This window comes from Oncorhynchus nerka, linkage group LG14, assembly GCF_034236695.1.
Source record: "Oncorhynchus nerka isolate Pitt River linkage group LG14, Oner_Uvic_2.0, whole genome shotgun sequence".
NCBI lineage: Eukaryota > Metazoa > Chordata > Actinopteri > Salmoniformes > Salmonidae > Oncorhynchus > Oncorhynchus nerka.
Window position 1 is genome coordinate 93,369,695 of NC_088409.1, and position 15,311 is coordinate 93,385,005.

General features: G+C 44.5%; 1 protein-coding gene across 1 annotated transcript in view; it reads left to right on the forward strand.

Moving 5' to 3' along the window:
- Positions 1-15,311, forward strand: part of LOC115127223 (ventricular zone-expressed PH domain-containing protein-like) — a 295,573-nt gene that overhangs the window by 210,009 nt on the left and 70,253 nt on the right. The gene's annotated exons all lie outside the window — the stretch shown is intronic.

Genomic DNA, 15,311 nt, shown 5'->3' on the forward strand with positions numbered 1-15,311 from the left:
ACACACCTGATCCTCCCTGTCTAACACCCCTGATCCTCCCTGTCTAACACAACACACCTGATCCTCCCTGTCTAACATAACACACCTGATCCTCCCTGTCTAACACACCTGATCCTCCCTGTCTAACACACCTGATCCTCCCTGTCTAACATTACACCTGATCCTCCCTGTCTAACACACCTGATCCTCCCTGTCTAACAACACACCTGATCCTCCCTGTCTAACATTACACACCTGATCCTCCTGTCTAACAACATCCTCCCTGATCCTCCTCCCTGTCTAACAACACACCTGATCCTCCTGTCTAACAACACCTGATCCTCCCTGCTCCAACAACACACCTGATCCTCCTGTCTAACACACCTGATCCTCCCTGTCTAACAACACACTGATCCTCCCTGTCTAACAACACACCTGATCCTCCCTGTCTAACACACCTGATCCTCCCTGTCTAACAACACCTGATCCTCCCTGTCTAACAACACACCTGATCCTCCCTGTCTAACAACACACCTGATCCTCCCTGTCTAACAACACACCTGATCCTCCCTGTCTAACAACACACCTGATCCTCCCTGTCTAACAACACACCTGATCCTCCCTGTCTAACAACACACTGATCCTCCCTGTCTAACACCACCTGATCCTCCCTGTCTAACATAACACCTGATCCTCCCTGTCTAACACACCTGATCCTCCCTGATCCTGATCCTCCTGTCTAACACACCTGATCCTCCCTGTCTAACATACACACCTGATCCTCCCTGTCTAACACACCTGATCCTCCCTGTCTAACACACCTGATCCTCCCTGTCTAACACACCTGATCCTCCTGTCTAATACACACCTGATCCTCCCTGTCTAACACACCTGATCCTCCCTGTCTTCCTCCCTGTCTAACAACACCTGATCCTCCCTGTCTAACAACACACCTGATCCTCCCTGTCTAACATACACCCTGATCCTCCCTGTCTAACACACCTGATCCTCCCTGTCTAATATACACACCTGATCCTCCTGTCTAACACACCTGATCCTCCCTGTCTAACAACACACCTGATCCTCCCTGTCTAATAACACACTGATCCTCCTGTCTAACAACACCTGATCCTCCCTGTCTAACATTACACACCTGATCCTCCTGTCTAACACACACCTGATCCTCCTGTCTAACACACACCTCCTGATCCTCCTCCTGTCTAACACACCTGATCCTCCTGTCTAACAACTCCTCCCTGTCTAACACACCACATCCTCCCTGTCTAACACACTGATCCTCCCTGTCTAACATTACACCTGATCCTCCCTCCACTGTCCTCCTGTCTAACACCTGATCCTCCCTGTCTAACATAACACCTGATCCTCCCCTGTCTAATACACACCTGATCCTCCTGTCTAACACAACACACCTGATCCTCCCTGTCTAACACACCTGATCCTCCCTGTCTAACAACACCTGATCCTCCCTGTCTAACAACACACCTGATCCTCCCTGTCTAACAACACACCTGATCCTCCCTGTCTAACACACACACCTGATCCTCCCTGTCTAACACACCTGATCCTCCCTGTCTAACATTACACACCTGATCCTCCCTGTCTAACACACCTGATCCTCCCTGTCTAACACACCTGATCCTCCCTGTCTAACAACACACCTGATCCTCCCTGTCTAACAACACACCTGATCCTCCCTGTCTAACATACACACCTGATCCTCCCTGTCTAACACACCTGATCCTCCCTGTCTAACATTACACACCTGATCCTCCCTGTCTAACAACACACCTGATCCTCCCTGTCTAACATAACACCTGATCCTCCCTGTCTAACACACCTGATCCTCCCTGTCTAACACACCTGATCCTCCCTGTCTAACATAACACCTGATCCTCCCTGTCTAACATTACACACCTGATCCTCCCTGTCTAACAACACACCTGATCCTCCCTGTCTAACACACCTGATCCTCCCTGTCTAACAACCTGATCCTCACACACCTGATCCTCCCTGTCCCTGTCTCCAACAACACACCTGATCCTCCCTGTCTAACAACACACCTGATCCTCCCTGTCTAACACACACCCTGATCCTCCCTGTCTAACAACACACCTGATCCTCCCTGTCTAACAACACATCACTCCTGATCCTCCCCTGCCTAACAATACACACCTGATCCTCCCTGTCTAACAACACACCTGATCCTCCCTGTCTAACAACACACCTGATCCTCCTCCCTGTCTAACAACACACTGATCCTCCCTGTCTAACCAACTGTCTGATCCTCCCTGTCTAACATTACACCTGATCTCCTGTCCCTTGCCTAATCCTCCTGTCTAACACACCTGATCCTCCCTGTCTAACAACACACCTGATCCTCCCTGTCTAACACACCTGATCCTCCCTGTCTAACATAACACCTGATCCTCCCTGTCTAACACACCTGATCCTCCCTGTCTAACATAACACCTGATCCTCCCTGTCTAACACACCTGATCCTCCCTGTCTAACAACACCTGATCCTCCCTGTCTAACACTAACACACCTGATCCTCCCTGTCTAACACACCTGATCCTCCCTGTCTAACATTACACACACTGATCCTCCCTGTCTAACATTACACACCTGATCCTCCCTGTCTAACAACATTCCTCCCTGTCTAACATAACACCTGATCCTCCCTGTCCCCCTGTCTACACCTGATCCTCCCTGTCTAACATACACTCTGATCCTCCCTGTCTAACATACACACCTGATCCTTCCTTGTCCTCCTATCTATACACCTGATCCTCCCTGTCCAACAACATACTCTGATCTCTTACTGTCTAACACACACCTCCTGATCACCCTGTCATCCTCCCTGTAACATTTACACCTGATCCTCCCTGTCTAACATACACCTGATCTAACACCCTCCCTGTCTCTAATACACCTGATCCTCCCTGCTCCAACATTACACACCTGATCCTCCCTGTCTAACAACACACCTGATCCTCCCTGTCTAACAACTCCCTGTCTAACAACACACCTCCCCTGTCTAACAATACACCTGATCCTCCTGTCTAACATAACACCTGATCCTCCCTGTCTAACATTACACACCTGATCCTCCTGTCTAACATTACACCTGGTATAACACCTGATCCTCCTGTCTTGCTGAATATCCCTGTCTACACACCTGATCCTCCCTGTCTAACATTAACACCTGATCCTCCCTGTCTAACACACCTGATCCTCCCTGTCTAACACACCTGATCCTCCCTGTCTAACATTACACACCTGATCCTCCCTGTCTAACATAACACCTGATCCTCCCTGTCTAACACACCTGATCCTCCCTGTCTAACAACACACCTGATCCTCCCTGTCTAACAACACACCTGATCCTCCTGTCCACACACCTGATCCTCCCTGTCTAACATACACCTGATCCTCCTTGTCCTCCTGTCTATAACACACTGATCCTCCCTGTCTAACACACCTGATCCTCCCTGTCTAACATAACACCTGATCCTCCCTGTCTAACATTACACACCTGATCCTCCCTGTCTAACACAACTGATCCTCCCTGTCTAACATTATAACACCTGATCCTCCTGTCTAACATCCTCCCTGTCTAAACACACCTGATCCTCCCTGTCTAACAACACACCTGATCCTCCCTGTCTAACACACCTGATCCTCCCTGTCTAACATTACACACCTGATCCTCCCTGTCTAACATACACACCTGATCCTCCCTGTCTAACATAACACCTGATCCTCCCTGTCTAACAATACACACCTGATCCTCCCTGTCTAACATAACACCTGATCCTCCCTGTCTAACACACCTGATCCTCCCTGTCTAAACACACCTGATCCTCCCTGTCTAACATACACCTGATCCTCCCTGTCTCCACCTGATCCTCCTGTCTATCCTCCCTGTCTAACACATAACACCTGATCCTCCCTGTCAAACAACACACCTGATCCTCCCTGCTCTAACAACACACCTGATCCTCCCTGTCTAACAACACACCTGATCCTCCCTGGTCCTCCCTTGTCTAACACACCTCCCCGATCCTCCCTGTCTAACATAACACACCTGATCCTCCCTGTCTAACATTAACACCTGATCCTCCCTGTCTAACAACACACACCTCCTGATCTATAACCCTGCCTAATGTCTAACACACCTGATCCTCCCTGTCTAACACACCTGATCCTCCCTGTCTAACATTATACACCCTGATCCTCCCTGTCTAACAATTACACCTGATCCTCCCTGTCTAACAACACACTGATCCTCCTGTCTAACAACACACCTGATCCTCCCTGTCTAACAACACACCTGATCCTCCTGTCTAACATTACACACCTGATCCTCCTGCTCAACACACCTGATCCTCCCTGAACACACCTATCTCCCTGTCTAACATAACACACCTGATCCTCCCTGCCTAACACACACCTGATCCTCCCTGTCTAACACAACACACCTGATCCTCCCTGTCTAACAACACACCTGATCCTCCTTGCTCTAACAACACACCTGATCCTCCCTGCTAACAACACACCTGATCCTCCCTGTAACTCCACAGTCCACCTGATCCCTGTCTAACATCACACCTGATCCTCCTCTAACACAACACACCTGATCCTCCTGTCTAACAACACACCTGATCCTCCCTGCTCAATATACACCTGATCCTCCTGTCTAACATTACACACCTGATCCTCCCTGTCTAACACACCTGATCCTCCCTGTCTAACAACACACCTGATCCTCCTGTCTAACATTAACACCTGATCCTACCCTGTCTAACAACACCTGATCCTCCTGTCTAACACACCCTGATCCTCCCTGTCTAACACACCTGATCCTCCTGTCTAACACACACTGATCCTCCCTGTCTAACAACACACCTGATCCTCCCTGTCTCAATATAACACCTGATCCTCCCTGCTCTAACACAACACCTGATCCTCCTGTCTAACACAACACACCTGATCCTCCTGCTCTAAACACACCTGATCCCTGTCCTGTCCTGTCTAACAACAACACACCTGATCCTCCCTGTCTAACAACACACCTGATCCTCCCTGTCTAACAACACACCTGATCCTCCTGTCTAACCAATACACCTCTGATCTCCCTGATCTCCTGTCAATAACACACCTGATCCTCCCTGTCTAACACACCTGGTCCTCCCTGTCTGACCTCCTGATCCTCCTGTCTAACAACACACCTGATCCTCCCTGTCTAACAACACACCTGATCCTCCTGTCTAACACACCTGATCCTCCTGATCTAACTCCCTGCCTCCCTGTCTAACACAACACACCTGATCCTCCTGTCTAACAACACACTGGATCCTCCCTGTCTAACAACACACCTGATCCTCCTGTCCTTGCACCTGATCCTCCCTGTCTAACAACACCTGATCCTCCTTGCTCAACACACCTGATCCTCCCTGTCTAACACACTCTGATCCTCCTGTCTAATATTACACACCTGATCCTCCCTGTCTAACACATTGATCCTCCTGTCTAACATACACCTGATCCTCCCCGTCTCCTGATCCTCCTGTCTAACAAACACACCTGATCCTCCCTGTCTAAACAACACCTGATCCTCCCTTGCCTAAACAACACACCTGATCCTACCTGTCTAACAATACACCTGATCCTCCCTGTCTAACACACACACCTGATCCTCCTGCCTCCCTAACAACACACCTGATCCTCCCTGCTCTAACATAACACACCTGATCCTCCCTGTCTAACAACACACCTGATCCTCCCTGTTACACACCTGATCCTCCTGTCTAACACACACCTGATCCTCCTTCCCTTGCCCAACATTACACCTCCCCTGATCCTGATCCTCCTGTCTAACACACACTGTCCTCCCAACATAACACCTGATCCTCCCTGTCTAACATTGCACACCTGATCCTCCCTAACACACCTGATCCTCCCTGTCTAACAACACACCTGATCCTCCTTGCTCTAACATACACCTGATCCTCCCTGTCTAACACACACCTGATCCTCCTGTTTCCAATAACACCTGATCCTCCTGTCTAACATAACACTGATCCTTCCTGTCTAACAACACACCTGATCCTCCCTGCTAACACACACTTGATCCTCCCTGTCTAACAACACACACCTGATCTCTCCTGTCTAACACACCTGATCCTCCCTGCTCTAACAACACACTTGATCCTCCCTGTCTAACACACCTGATCCTCCTTGTCTAACACACCTGATCCTCCCCGTCTAACACACCTGATCCTCCCTGTCTAACAACACACCTGATCCTCCCTGTCTAACTAATACACTTGATCCTCCCTGTCTAACAAACACACTGATCCTCCTGTCCTGCCTAACACCTGATCCTCCCTGTCTAACAACACACTGATCCTCCCTGTCTAACACACCTGATCCTCCTGTCTAACAACACACCTGATCCTCCTCCCTGTCTTGCCACACTGATCCTCCTGTCTAAACAACACCTGATCTCCCTGTCAACAACACACCTGATCCTCCCTGTCTAATACAACACCTGATCTCCCTGTCTAACAACACACCTGATCCTCCTGTCCTTGCAACACACCAATACACACTGGATCCTCCTGTCTAACACACTCCTGAACACACTGATCCTCCTGTCTAACATACACACCTGATCCTCCCTGATCCTCCCTGTCTAACACACCTGATCCTCCCTGCTCTAACAACACACCTGATCCTCCCTGCTCAACATAACACACCTGATCCTCCTGTCTAATACACACCTGATTCCTCCCTTGTCTAACAACACTGATCCTCCCTGTCTAACACAACACACCTGATCCTTTCCTGCCTCCCTAACAACACACCTGATCCTCCTGCTAAAAACACACCTGATCCTTCCTGTCTAACAACACACACCTGATCCTTCCTGTCTAATAACACACCTGATCCTCCCTGTCTAACACACACTGATCCTCCTTGTCTAAACATTACACACCTGATCCTTCCTTGTCTAACACACCTGATCCCTGTCTAACATAACACACTGATCCTCCCTGCTTAACAACATTCCACACACTGATCCTCCTTGTCTAACAACACACCTGATCCTCCCTGTCTAACACACACCTGATCCTCCCCTGTCAAACACCTGATCCTCCCTGTCTAACATTACACACCTGATCCTCCCTGTCTAACACATACAACACCTGATCCTCCCTGTCTAACACACCCCTGATCCTCCCTGTCTAACACAACACACCTGATCCTCCCTGTCTAACAACACACCTGATCCTCCCTGTCCCAATATCCTCCTGTCACACACCTGATCCTCCCTGTCTAACAATATTACACACCTGATCCTCCTGCCTAACATACACATCTGATCCTCCCTGTCCCACCTGATCCTCCCTGTCTACACACCTGATCCTCCTGTCTAACAAACACTGATCCTCTTCCTGTCTAACAACACACCTGATCCTCCCTGTCTAACAACACACTTGATCCTCCCTGTCTAACAACACCTGATCCTCCTGTCTAACATTACACACCTGATCCTCCCTGTCTAACACAACACACCTGATCCTTCTAACATAACACCTGATCCTCCCTGTCTAACACACCTGATCCTCCCTGTCTAACCACATGATCCTCCCCTGTCTAACAACACACCTGATCCTCCTGTCTAACAATACAACACCTGATCCTCCTGTCTAACACACCTGATCCTCCCTTGTCTAATAACACACCTGATCCTCCTGTCAACAAATACACCTGATCTCCTTCCTTGTCTAACACAACACACCTGATCCTCCCTGTCTAACAACACACCTGATCCTCCTGTCTAACAAACACACCTGATCCTCCCTTGCACCAATCCTCCCTGTCTACACACCTGATCCTCCCTGTCTAACACACCTGATCCTCCTGTCTAATAACACACTCTGATCCTCCCTGTCTAACACACACACTTGATCCTCCTGCTCTAACATTACACACTGATCCTCCTTGCTCTAACATTACACACCTGATCCTCCCTGCTCAATATAACACACCTGATCCTCCTCTGTCTAACAACACCTGATCCTCCTGTCTAACATTACACACCTGATCCTCCCTGTCTAACAACACACCTGATCCTCCCTGTCTAACAACACACCTGATCCTCCTGTCTAACAACACACACCTGATCCTCCCTGTCTAACACACCTGATCCTCCTTGTCTAACACAACACATCTTCCTGATCCTAACATTACACACCTGATCCTCCCTGTCTAACAACACACACTGATCCTCTGTTTAACAACACTGAATAACACACCTGATCCTCCCTGTCAACAACACACTTGATCCTGTCTAACCTGTCCTCCCTGTCCAACATAACACACCTGATCCTCCTTCTAACAATAACACACCTGATCCTCCCTGTCTAACACAACCTGATCCTCCCTGCTCTAATAACACACCTGATCCTCCCTTGTCTAACACAACACACCTGATCCTCCCTGTCTAACAACACACACCTGATCCTCCCTGCTCTAACAACACACCTGATCCTCCCTGTCTAACAACACACTTGATCCTCCCTGTCTAACAACCTGATCCTCCTGTCTAACAACACACCTGATCCTCCCTGTTCAAACACACCTGATCCTCCTTGTCCTCCAATAAACACACACCTGATCCTTCCTTGCTCTAACACACCTGATCCTCCTTGCAACACACCTGACAAAACACACTTGATCCTCCCTGTCTAACAACACCTGATCCTCCCTGTCTATTACACACCTGATCCTCCCTGTCTAACACACCTGATCCTCCTCCTGTCTAATACACTCACCTGATCCTTCCTGTGATCCTCCTAATACACACTGATCCTTCCTGTCTAACTAACACAATAAACACACACCTGATCCTCCTGTCTAACAACACACCTGATCCTCCCTTGTTCAACAACACACCTGATCCTCCCTGTCTAATAACACACCTGATCCTCCCTTGTCTAATATTACACACTTGATCCTCCTTGTCTAACATAACACCTGATCCTCCTTCCACACCTGATCCTCCCTGTCTAACAACACACCTGATCCTCCCTGTCTAACAACACACTGATCCTCCCTGTCTAACAACACACAGATCCTGATCCTCCCTGTCTAACATTACACACCTGATCCTCCCTGTCCCCTACACCCTGATCCTCCTGTCTAACAACACACCTGATCCTCCTGTGTCAACAACACACCTGATCCTCCCTGCTCAACACACCTGATCCTCCCTGCCAACATAATACCTGATCCTTCCCTGTCTCAATATTACACACCTGATCCTCCCTGCCTAACAACACACCTGATCCTCCTCCCTTGTCTAACACACCTGATCCTTCCTGTCTAACACACCTGATCCTTCCTGTCTAATATTACACACCTGATCCTCCCTGTCTAATATAACACTCTGATCTACCTGTCAACACACCTGATCCTCCTGCTCCAACACACCTGATCCTCCCTGTCTAATATTACACACCTGATCTCGCTGTCTAACAACACACCTGATCCTCCCTAACACAACATAACACCTGATCCTACCTGCTCAATAACACACCTGATCCTCCCTTGTCTAACACACAACATTCTGATCCTTCCTTGCTCCAACAACACACCTGATCCTTCCTGTCTAACACACAGTTGATCCTCCCTGTCCAATATAACACACTCTGATCCTACCTGCTAACAACCCCTCCCTGTGCTAATACAGCTGATCTCCTTGCTCAATATAATACTTGATTCCTCCCTTGCTCCAATATTACATACCTGATCCTTCCCTTGCTCAATATTACATACTCTGATCCTACCTGTCCAACAACACACCTGATCCTTCCTTTGCCAATATAATACTCTGATTCTTCCTTGCTCAATACACTTGATTCTCCTGCTCTAATACACTCTGATTCTTCCCTTGCTCAATATTACACAAAATGATCCTTCCTCCCATAACACTCTGATCCTTGATCACTCTGATCCTCCTTGCTCCAACATTACACACCTGATCTCCTTGTTTAACACAATTTATCCTTCCCTTGCTCTAACACACCTGATCCTCCTTGTTTCCAACATTACACACCTGATCCTCCCTGTCTAACACAATCAACACACCTGATCCTCCCTTGCTCCAATAACACACCTGATCCTTCCTGCTCCAACAACACACTCTGATCCTTCCTTGTTTAAACAACACACTTGATCCTTCCTGTTTCCAACAACACACTGATCCTCCTGTTTAACAACACACCTGATCCTCCCCTTGCCCAATATTACACACCTGATCCTGCTTGTTTAATATAACACACCTGATCCTCCCTGTCCTTGATTCTCCTGCTCAACACACTGATCCTCCTTGCCTAAACAACACACTGATCCTCCTTGTCCAATAACATACTCTGATTCCTTCCTTTGCTCTAATACACTTGATCCTTCCTTGCTCCAATAACACACCTGATCTCTGCCCAATACAGTTGATTTCCTGCTCAATACACTGATCCTACCTGTTTAATATAACACTGATCTCTCCCTTGCCTAACATTACACACTTGATCCTCCTTGCTTCCAATAACACACTTTGATTCTTCCTTGCCTAACATAAACACACTTGATCCTTCCTGTTTGGGTCAATACACTCTGATCTCCCTTGCTCCAATATTACATACTTGATTCTCCTGAATATAATACCTGGATCCTACTTGCTCAATACACTTGATCCTTCCTTGCTCCAATTTGATTCTTCCTGCTCCAACACACTTGATCCTTCCTGTGCCTAATAACATACTCCCTTCCTGCTCCAATACACTCTGATTCTTCCTTGCTCAACATACACACTTTGATCCTCCTGCTCCAACATCCTCCTTGCTCAACAACACACCTGATCCTTCCTGTTTCCAATAACACACCTGATTCCTCCCTGCCTAACACACCTGATCCTCCTGTTTCCAATATAACACACCTGATCCTCCCTGTCTAATACACCTGATCCTACCTGTCTAACACACTCTGATCCTCCCTGTTTTAACATAACACACCTGATCCTCCTGCCAACATAATACACCTGATTCCTTGCTCTAACACACCTGATCCTTCCCTGCTCAATACACCTGATCCTACTTGAATATTACACACCTGATCCCTTGCCTAATACACTTCCCTTCCTGCCAATATAACACTCTGATCCTCCTGCTCCCAATAACACACCTGATCCTCCCTGCTTCCTTCCTTGTCTAACAACACACTGATCTCTCCTTGCTTCAATAACACACTTGATCCTCCTTGCCCAATATTATACACTCTGATTCTTCCCTTGCTCTAACAACCTTAACCTGATTCCTTCCTTTGCCTAATAAACACTTGATTCTCTTCCTGTCCAATAACACTTGGTTCTTCCTTGCCAACACACTTGATCCTCCCTTCTAATACATATCTTTCCTGCTTACACACTCTGATTCCTCCTTGTCTAATAACACACTTGATTCCTGAATATACTTGATTCTTCCTTGCTCAATAACACACTTGATTCTTCCTTGTTCTAATATAATTTGATCATCTTGCTCTAATACTTTGATCTTCCTGTTTCCAATAAATACACTTGATTCTCCTTTCCTTGTTAATACACTTGATTCTTCCTTGCTCTAATATTACACTTGATTCCCTTAAATCACTATTATAACACCTGATTCTTCCTTGTCAATATTACATACTTGATTCCTTCCTTGTCTAATATAACACTTGATTCTTCCTGTTTCCAATACACATAATTTGATTCTCTCTTGCTCAATAAACATACTTGATCTCCTTGTTTCCAATAACACACCTGATTCTTCCTTGTCAATAACACACTTGATCCTTCCTTGCCTAATATACTTGATTCTTCCTGTTTCAACATACTTGATCTCCCTTGCTTGTTAATTTGGATCCTCCTGTTTCAACAATAAATACACTTGATCCTTCCTGTGCCTAACACATACTTGATCTCTTCCTTGCCTAATAACATACTCTGATTCTTCCTGCTCAATATTACACTTTGATTCCTTCCTGTTTCCACATAACATACGCTTGATTCCTTCCTTGTTTAATATAACACTTGATTCTTCCTTGTTTCAATAACATACTTGATCTTCCTGTTTAATATAATTTGATCCTTCCTTGTTTCAATATACTTGATTCTTCCTTGTTTAACATACTTGATTCTTCCTTGTTTCAATATTACATACTTGATTCTCTTCCTTGCCTAACATACTTGATTTCCTTCTAAATCCTTGATTCTCAATCAATACACTGATCCTTTCCTTGTTTAATAACACACTTGATTCTTCCTTGCCTAACATACTTGATTCTTCCTTGTTCACACTCTGATACAATATACTTGATTCTTCCTGCTCTACACTTGATTCTTCCTTGCCAATAACACACCTGGTTTCCTTGATCTCTTCCTTGTTTCCAATATTACACACTTGATCCTTCCTTGTTCCAATAACATACTTGATCCTTCCTGTTTCAATAACACTACTGATTCTTCCTGTTTCCAATAAATACACATCCCTTCCTTGTTTAATAACCTTGATTCCCCTTGTTTCTAATACATACTTGATCCTTCCTTGTTTCAATATTACATACTTGATCCTCCTTGCTCCAATATAATTACATACTTGATTCCTCTTCCCACCAGATTTCCACACCTGATTCTTCCTTGTTAATAACATACTTGATCCTTCCTTGTTTCCAATATTACACACTTGATTCTTCCTTGTTTCCAACACTTTGATTCCTTCCTTGCTAACATACACTCTGATCCTTCCTGTTTCAATAACATACTTGATCTCTTCCTGTTTCCAATACACTTGATTCTTCCTTGTTTAATAAACACACTTGATTCTTCCTGTTTAATACACTTGATCATCTCTTTTAACATACTTGATTCTTCCTGTCTAATAACATACTTGATTCTTCCCTTGTTTAACACTTGATTCCTTCCTTGTTTCCAATAACATACTTGATTCTTCCTTGTTTCTACATACTTGATTCTTCCTTGTTTAATATTATATACTTGATTCTTCCTGTTTCCAATAACATACTTGATCTTCCTTGTTTAATATAATACTCTGATTCTTCCTTGTTTCCAATATTACATACTTGATCTCTTCCTTGCCCAATATAATACTCTGATTCTCTTGCCTAACAGGCCTTGATTCTTCCTTGCCTATAATACTCTGATTCCTTTCCTTGTTTCAATATTATACACTGGATTCCTTCCTTGTTCTAATATTATATCTGATCTCTTCCTTTGCTCCAATACACTTGATTCTTCCTTGTTTAATAAACACACTTTGATTCTTCTTGTTTCAATAAATATACTTGATTCTTCCTTGTTTGGGCCAAATACATACTTGATCTTCCTTGTTTCCAATATTAACTTGATCTCTTTCCTTGTTCAAATTGCTATACTTGATTCCTTCCTGCTCAATATAATACTGATTCCTTCTTGAATATTACATACTTTGATTCCTTCCTGCTTCCAATATTAACAATTCTTCTTGTTTCAATATTAATACTCTGATTCCCTTCCTTGTCTAATACACTTGATCTTCCTGTGCCCAATACACTTGATCTCTTCCTGCCAACAAACACTTGATCTCTTCCTTGTTTCCAATAACACTATATTCTCCTGTTTCAACATACTTGATCCTTCCTTGCTCAATATTACAATACTTGATCTCTTCCTGTTTCCAATACACTTGATTCCTTCCTTGTTTCAATAACATACTTGATTCTCCTTGCTCTAACACACCTGATCCTTCCTTGCTAATAATACTTGATTCTTCCTTGCCTTCAATAACATACTTGATTCCTTCCTGTTTCAATATACATACTTGATCCTTCCTTGCCTAATAAATACTTGATCTTCCTTGCCTAATATTAATACACTTGATTCTCTTGCCTAATAACATAATCTTTCCTTGTTTAATACACTTGATTCCTTCCTTGCTCCAATATTATATTATCTTCCTTGATATAATACTTCCTTGCCTAACAACAACTTGATTCTTCCTTGTTTAATACACTTGATTCTTCCTTGTCTAATAACATACTTGATTCTTCCTGTTTCCAATATTACATACTCTGATTCTTCCTTGCTCTAATACCTTTGATTCCTTCCTTGCTCCAATAATACACTTGATCTCTTCCTTGCTCTAACAACTTGATCCTAATATTAATATAATACTTGATTCTTCTGTTTCCTTGATTCTTCCTTGTTTACACTTGATTCTCCTTGCCATAATAACACTCTGATTCTTCCTTGCTTCAATAACATTATTCTTCCTGTCTAATACACTTGATTCTTCCTTGTTTCAATAACATACTTTGATTCTTCCTTGTTTAATATACTTGATTATCCTTGTTTTAACATACTTGATTCTTCCTTCCCTAATAACATACTTGATTCTTCCTTGCTTCCAATACACTTGATTCTTCCTTGCTTCCAATAACATACTTTGATTCTTCCTTGCTAACATAATACACTTGATTCTTCCTTGTTTCCAATATTACACACTTGATTCTTCCTTGTTGCCTAATAACATACATTCTTCCTTGTTCCAATATAACACCTGATTCTTTCCTGCTTCCAATATTACATACCTGATCTCTTTCCTTGTTTCCAATATAACACTTGATTCTACTTCCTACTCTGATTTCCTAATAAACTTTGATTCTTCCTTGCCCAACATACACACCTGATTCTTCCTTGCTTCCAATATTACCTCTTGATTCCTTCCTGCTCTAATAAACACACCTGATCCTTCCTTGTTTAATACACTTGATTCTTCCTTGTTTCAATAACATACCTGATTCTCCCTTGTTTAATACACTTGATTCTTCCTTGCCCAACACACCTTGATCTCTTCCTGATTCTCCTTTGCCCAATACACTTGATCCTTTCCTGTTTCCAATAATACTTGATTCTTCCTTGTTTAATAACACACTGATTCCTTCCTTGCCAATACACCTGATTCTTCCTTGCTCCAACAACACTTGATCTCTCCTGTTCAATACATTTTATTCCTCCTGTGCCTATCACCTGATTCTTCCTTGTTCAACATTAACATACTTGATCCTTCCTTGTCTAACAACATACTTGATCTCCTTGTTCAATACACTTGGATCTCTTCCTTGCTTTCAACAACACACCTGATTCCTTCCTGTTTCCAATAAACATTTGTTTACTTGATCTTCCTTGCCCAATACACTTGATTCCTTCCTTG